Source organism: Merops nubicus, unplaced genomic scaffold, assembly GCF_000691845.1.
Source record: "Merops nubicus isolate BGI_N331 unplaced genomic scaffold, ASM69184v1 scaffold3453, whole genome shotgun sequence".
In the NCBI taxonomy this organism is placed as follows: Eukaryota; Metazoa; Chordata; class Aves; order Coraciiformes; family Meropidae; genus Merops; species Merops nubicus.
In genome coordinates, this window is record NW_008596741.1 from 19,207 (window position 1) to 25,780 (window position 6,574).

A 6,574-nucleotide genomic window follows, 5' to 3' on the forward strand; every position below is an offset into this window, starting at 1 on the left:
GCTCCTCAAGATTATGGGGGAATGCTTCACAGACACCACCACAAGCAGCAACAGCAGGTAGACAAACTGGACAAGGCAAATGAAACCTCTGTAGAGCTACAACCCTTTCTGCTAGGAGTGCTGGAAAAGGTACTCCCCTCCTCTCCCCAGATACCTGCTCTCACTTATGGCCAACATGGTTCTTAGGCCACACCTGCTATTGACTCCCTGTTAAGTTATCCAAAAAAGGCTCTTGGTCTTTAGCTGCAGAGAGGTAGAATGGCTCTGACTGCCTCACTGCTGCTGAGCTCCACTTGGGGAAATGACAAATGCTTGTCATGGCAGAGCTGTTTCCACCTTGACTACATTGTTAGCCTCACCCCTGCTCCAGTCAGTGACACATCTCCAACCACAGATCCCTGCCCTCAGACCAAGGTGTGTGGCTAAAACCTTCCCTTTCAAAACATGTGTGGATCTTGTAACACACTAGAGCGTATCTCTTCTTGTTCTGTGTTTGCACAACACAAGTACAACAGTTCTGATCCACAAATAAAACAGTTTTATGCAAGACTTCAGATGATCTCTTCAGCCAGGGAGGGCAGAGACACACCAGGCAGAACAGTAACTACACACAGAGGTCACTTCAGCTACATGCAAGCCTGTAACAGAAGCCTAACTCCCAGAGGATGATTCTCCAGTGGCTATCCACGAGTATAATCATGGAAAAAATTGCTAAAGTACTACAGACAAGATGCTGTTCCACTTAAAGGTCTGACCTCCTGAGTCTCCAGGTTCTTCATTGCTCTCTCTTATTTCAGACCACAGCTTCCTCATAAGGGTCTTCACATTCAGACCAAGCTAATGTCCTGAAGACAGACACCCCTCTATGCATTACCCCAAGTTGTTTTAAGATGTTCATTCAGAATTAAATACCTTCCATATTTATTGTCTATTCCTATGAGGTTCTCAGAAGCCAAGGCTACAAGACAGGCTTCTACCAACACATTGCTGCTGATCTAAGGATTAAGCCTCCTGACTGACGTAGCTTTACCAGACAGAAATGGTTTCACCAAGAAAAGGAAAATTTCTTTCTTTTCCCATATGATGTAGGAGATCTTTAGTATCACAGGAACACAGATCTACCTGTTTAACACAACAATAAGAGACACTGTTAATGCACTGGGTTGTCAAGGTCTGTGTTAAGTTTTTCCACAGTTGTTCTTCCTATGAAAAAATTATACTCTCAAGTATCCACAGAGCTAAAGGAGGGAGGAAATCAATGCTGGGCCATGAGTATCATTCTCTAACAGTGCAACAATCCATCTTCATTTGGTATGTTCAGGATGGTTCCTGGAATAATCTTGACATGTATGCTGGGTCTATATATTTAACAGGCAGCCACAAATAGGATCAGCAATACCTTCATCAAAACCCCCACACATCCCAGCTACCAGGAGCAGCACTACACTAGCCTACATTCTTAGCCCTGTGAGTAACAGCCCCTGCCCCACACATCCTGCATGCCCACCTCCCAGCTCTCACATTTGCTGCCTCACCCCTCTCTCAGGGCAGGGTCTGCACCCACACAGAAGTTGAGAACCTGTCATCTCTGCTGTCACAACTCTGAGCCCCTTCACTTGCTTGTTTCCATGCTGGGTACTTCCCAAAGTACCTCCTACCCTGCTGCATCAATCTCTGCAAATAAACACCAAGCTTGCCAGCAAGTACATGCAATCAGCACTTCTCTTTTAATCAGAAGGGACCCCCCAACAACTAGAAGCTATTTCTTTCCAAATCACTAATAAACAGGTATTTAAAGCTCCAGCCAGAGCTATTCTACCCCTCTTCAGCAGCCTCAATCTGCACTGAAAATGCAGACAGTTTTTTTCCAGGATTTAATTTACATTTCACCTGGTGATGTTTTTTTCCTGCACTCAGTGACTGGTAAGACAAGATCAATAGTCCATCCTCTAACAGAGTTGTCTATTCCTTACTACAGGGAACTTAGTGCAACAGCAGGCTGAGCCTGTCCACCCACTTCCACCCAGGCTCTGAGGAAAGCAGTTTGTTTTGTTCAAGCAGTGATCCAAACAGAACACAATGCCCCAGACTCATCCAACCCTGAGCAAAGAGAGAAATCCTGGAAGGTGATGCTTGAGGGTGTTTTCTGTGGTCAGAGGAGTTAAAAAAAAACAACAATCAACCAACAAAAAAACCCCAACAATCTCCTGTAAGTCCCTGTCAGTGTAATGTTCTCCTGTGATTGAATCACCTTGCAACCCCAACAGCAGGGATCAAGTTTACTTGACTGCATTAAGAAGCCTTCAGGAAGCAGGCTGCAATCAAAGAACCTTCAGAGGGGCCACAAGCCAGTTAGCTCCATTCTAACACTGAGCTTCTGGTGGTTTCTTGCTTCTTTCAGACTTCATGGTGGTCAGATGTCTCCAGTCAGCCCTCTCTGCCCCTTCCTCTGCATTTGGAAGTCACAGTGGGTTTTTTTTTAATCCAACTTCTGCCTTCACTTACCAACAGCTGTCTTTTCTATTAGCTGTCTTTTCAGGAAGAAGGAGTGGGAGATACAGAATTGGCAAGTATTTTGTCAGTCAGATCAAGACTGTGGCAATCATATGGCCAATTAATTACATGTACTACATTTCTTTTATCTCTGGTTGCACTGGACAGGTTTCTGGTTTTACCTGGTAAAAGCTGATTTACTGAAAGTGTTTATTATGTGAATACTTTCCTTCCAAATATTCACATACTGCAGACAAGGACCAGAGAAAAATTCATCATCAAGGCATTTCTTAATTTCATCCAGTTTCCTGCACAGTTCCAAGTCCTAAACAGGCTGTAGAAGGGAGGATAACCAAGTTTTTGAGTGAGAGCTGAAAAAGGTAAGATTAAGTGCTGGGACACCTCTTATGGTTAAGGAGAGGAACGAGATGAAACTTTTAGGTCACTGTAGGTACTCCATTCCTGAAAATATCCATGTGTCTTTCTGAGAGATTTCCCAGAGCTACACACAGATAACAAGGTTGAGGTAAGGCAGCCACTAGGAACTGACCTGCACTGTGGAGATTCATACTTCACACATTCCTCATCAACTTCATCAGCCTGCATGTCATGGAGCAACTTTTATCCACTTTCACACTATCTGCACAGAATCTGCTCTTTGGTATCAGTAGTGTCTCTTCACATAAATTTTTGGATCTCAAGCTGAAGAACAGAACTATTAACATAAATTACTTTATATCCCAGGTGTTACCCACCAGACTCCCAGAGGACACAAGCAGATGGGACAGTCAGCCCAAAGGGCATTACAGAACAGACTTCAACTGTTCAGCACCACTGGAACATCATTTGCTTTCTCAGCCCATTGCCCAAAGCAACCATCTCAGTTCCTAATCCTCAGGACTTAACCTGACATGTGAGGAAAGAATAAGGGAGGCTTTTAAAAAACAGCACAAATAGGAGCTTCTTCAGGAAGCCATTAAGGGGAAATAAATGCCTCTGGATTGCTCTATCTCCCAGCTCCAATCCCTAGTTTTTTGGTTGCACTGGGGTTGAAGCCTGCTGGAGTCAACAGCAGCCTTGCACACAGGTTTCCACAGGTCAGGCATCTGCACAAGGAAGATACGACTGAAAACGCCAAGAAGCAAAAATAAATATCTAGAATTATTCAAGAAGTGAGATGTGCTGCACCTTCTCCCAGTCCTCCATGAAAGCTTCTTGCCCTTGTCAGATAGGGAGCTTCAACTACTTCAGAGCTCAACGCAGCAGCACTGCACTCACAGAAGTTTGCCTCAGCAGCAGGGGTACTAAGGGACAGGAGGAAGTTCCTGCCAACAGATAATCACCTATATGCAAGTGAAGAGACTGACCACGTCCCCAGCAGCCCCAGAGGCAAGCACCACATCTTCCTGCAAGCAGAAAAGACTCAACTTGGGCAAGCTCACAGCAGGACTGTTGATCTTAAAGGTGTTTTCCAACCTCACCGATTCTGTAGCAGTTAGTTGTGGCTTGCCTGCAGCAATTCCAACTCCTCTAGCCTGGAAAAACTTACTGACAGGTTGTAATAAACAGAGTCCTACCACAGTCAACTACTAAGAGCAAAAAATCCCCCACAAGCCCAACGCCTCTGGATCCAGGCCCCCGGTACCATGGTGATGTCTCACATGCCTCCCCAACAAACTACAATGCCCAGTGACAACCACTAGATTTAACACACGAGTTCTGACCATCACAAGTCTGAAAGGCTCTTTCCCATCGGGCCATTCACAGCAAAGAGAAACCACTGAAGGCTGAAACATGATTAGGATGCCAGTCACACATAGGGCCTTATAGCAGCGCCCAGCTTCAGCCCACATTTCAGCTGGAAGGAACGTGAAGCTCACGTACCAGTCCTGAAACAAAGCTGAGGACACACCAGGCTCTTTATGTTGCACTTCATGCTGCTGGAAAGACTTGTGCCCAGGGCATTTGGATGTTAAATTACAGTGGTCACCATTCTGCAAGGTAGTAGCAAAAAGCTACCACTCAAACTGCTCCAAGGATGCAAGTTCTCTTTCTTACTGTTCCAAGAGCAAAATCTCAAATTCTGCATTGAAACTTCCAGACAGTGGTCACTGTTTTCTATCCTACCCTTAGGCCTCAGACTAAAATATTAAGGTTGGGGTTTCTTTAATCTCTCTGACACAGTTCTGTGTCATACAGTACCCCCTACGCCCATCATGCTGAGTAACTACGATAAAATAGCTGGCCTGATCAGAAAGTCTGTTTTAGAAAGATAAAAAGTCCCTCAAAGGGCTTAAACAGCTCCTCTATTGTTTAGGCATTTCCCCATGAACTCTCAGGAGCAGCCCAAATTCACACATCACTGATCAGCTGATGGCAAAAAAATAGAGGCAGTTTATTAATGCTCTCTGATCAAGAGCATAGCTTTTTCCATCAGGCTACAGGCAGATACTTTTAGGTTTTGAGGTCCCCATCAATCCCTGGATGCCAGCCATGACACAAACAAAATAGTTCAAACAACCACTGTTCAAACAATAACCTCCAGCCCCCAAGATGGCCAGAATAAAGAATATACACTATTTGCCATGCTCAGTGATGTACTATGAGTTCCTAACAGAAGCTCATGTTGCCCCTGGTGTGGTGACTAATGTGTTATCACGTTTTTTAATCTCCAAGAAAAGCAGTCACATTACAAATATACCTGACTCTGTTGAATTTAAAAGAAGTATTTGTATAAATTTCTTTTCCTGTTTTTTTGAAACTCATGGTTATCCAGGGAAAGCCCAGAAAATCCAAGTTAGCTCTCATGTAATCCACAATAACCTAAAATGACTAAAAGCACCAGTCATTGTCCTGTGAAGAAATTAAGCTGGGTCTATATGATTTTCAGGCTTTTATGACTTGGTTACACGCAGTTTGCCAAAGACCTGCGGCATTTTGGCACAGTCCAGTCACACAGAATCCTTATTCACCAAATGATGTTTGATAGTGGAGTTCCAGATGGGAACTGTTCTCAGTTGTTCTCAGGCTATATACACAGCTGACACATTGAAGTTACTGCTTTTTACAGCTCAAGGAGAAGGCAGTCTTCACACCTGAACAAGTGCAGGCAAGCCAGAGAAGCTCAAATTCATAGGTCAGAATAATAAAAAAAAAAGAAAACCATAGAAAAAGCCAATAAAGCAACACAATACAGCTGGCACAAACAGGGAAGACAGCAAGCAGCTGATCCAGCTCACACGCTCGCTCTGTTCCAAGCGGCGACTCAAAGGACAAACTAGCAAATAATTTTAGGGAACTTCTAGTGAAATACCATTAACAGCACAAAAGACTGTCCAAGCAGAACAGTCTGTCTCACACAGAGCACGTCGTGCACTTCACAGAAAGGTGAATCCTCACCTGAAAGAACGTGCCCGGTTATGCAATGCACAGGGAGAAGCTCCAGCCTGACTCCACCCCGAGAGCAGCTCACACCTGAAGCCAGGACTCTCTAGATCCTGTCATTTTAGCCCACACGCTGCAGTTGTGCATTCTGCTCTCATGACGTACACAGAACCATTTGAGTCATCGTAAGCTTAGTGACTTCTGGGTGACATTTGAATTCCAGGGTGGAGCAGGAGGCTCTGCTAGGGTTCTGTACTGCAACCAGCCACCATCCTATCAGAAATCCCTTCGTGCAAGTTCAACTGGCAAATGATTTGAGGGTGGACACCTCCAGTTTCAGAAGGTAGGGAGCACCACTTGGGTAAGGATGGTTAGAGAGGGAATGGAAAAGCCAGACTACTTCCTAGGGCCAGGAGCAAGTATCCAAAGGCTGTCAGCTAATGTCCCCTTCACCACCAAGCTCTGAGCCTTCTACAAGCCTGAAGAACTGAAGCAAGCAAAGAGCTGGCACGGAAAGCAGTGAAACAGGTTAATGCATTTGGGTCATGCTAGCTTCACTTATCAATAGCTTGGTGGAGATCCTGGATCTCTCCTCCCGTGCGTGGTGACAAATCACAGACTGTCTTCCCAAGCACTGGGATGTTCAGGCCCACTAATACCCTCCACGTTCAGCAGCTTTTTCCTGCGCTGGGCCGGA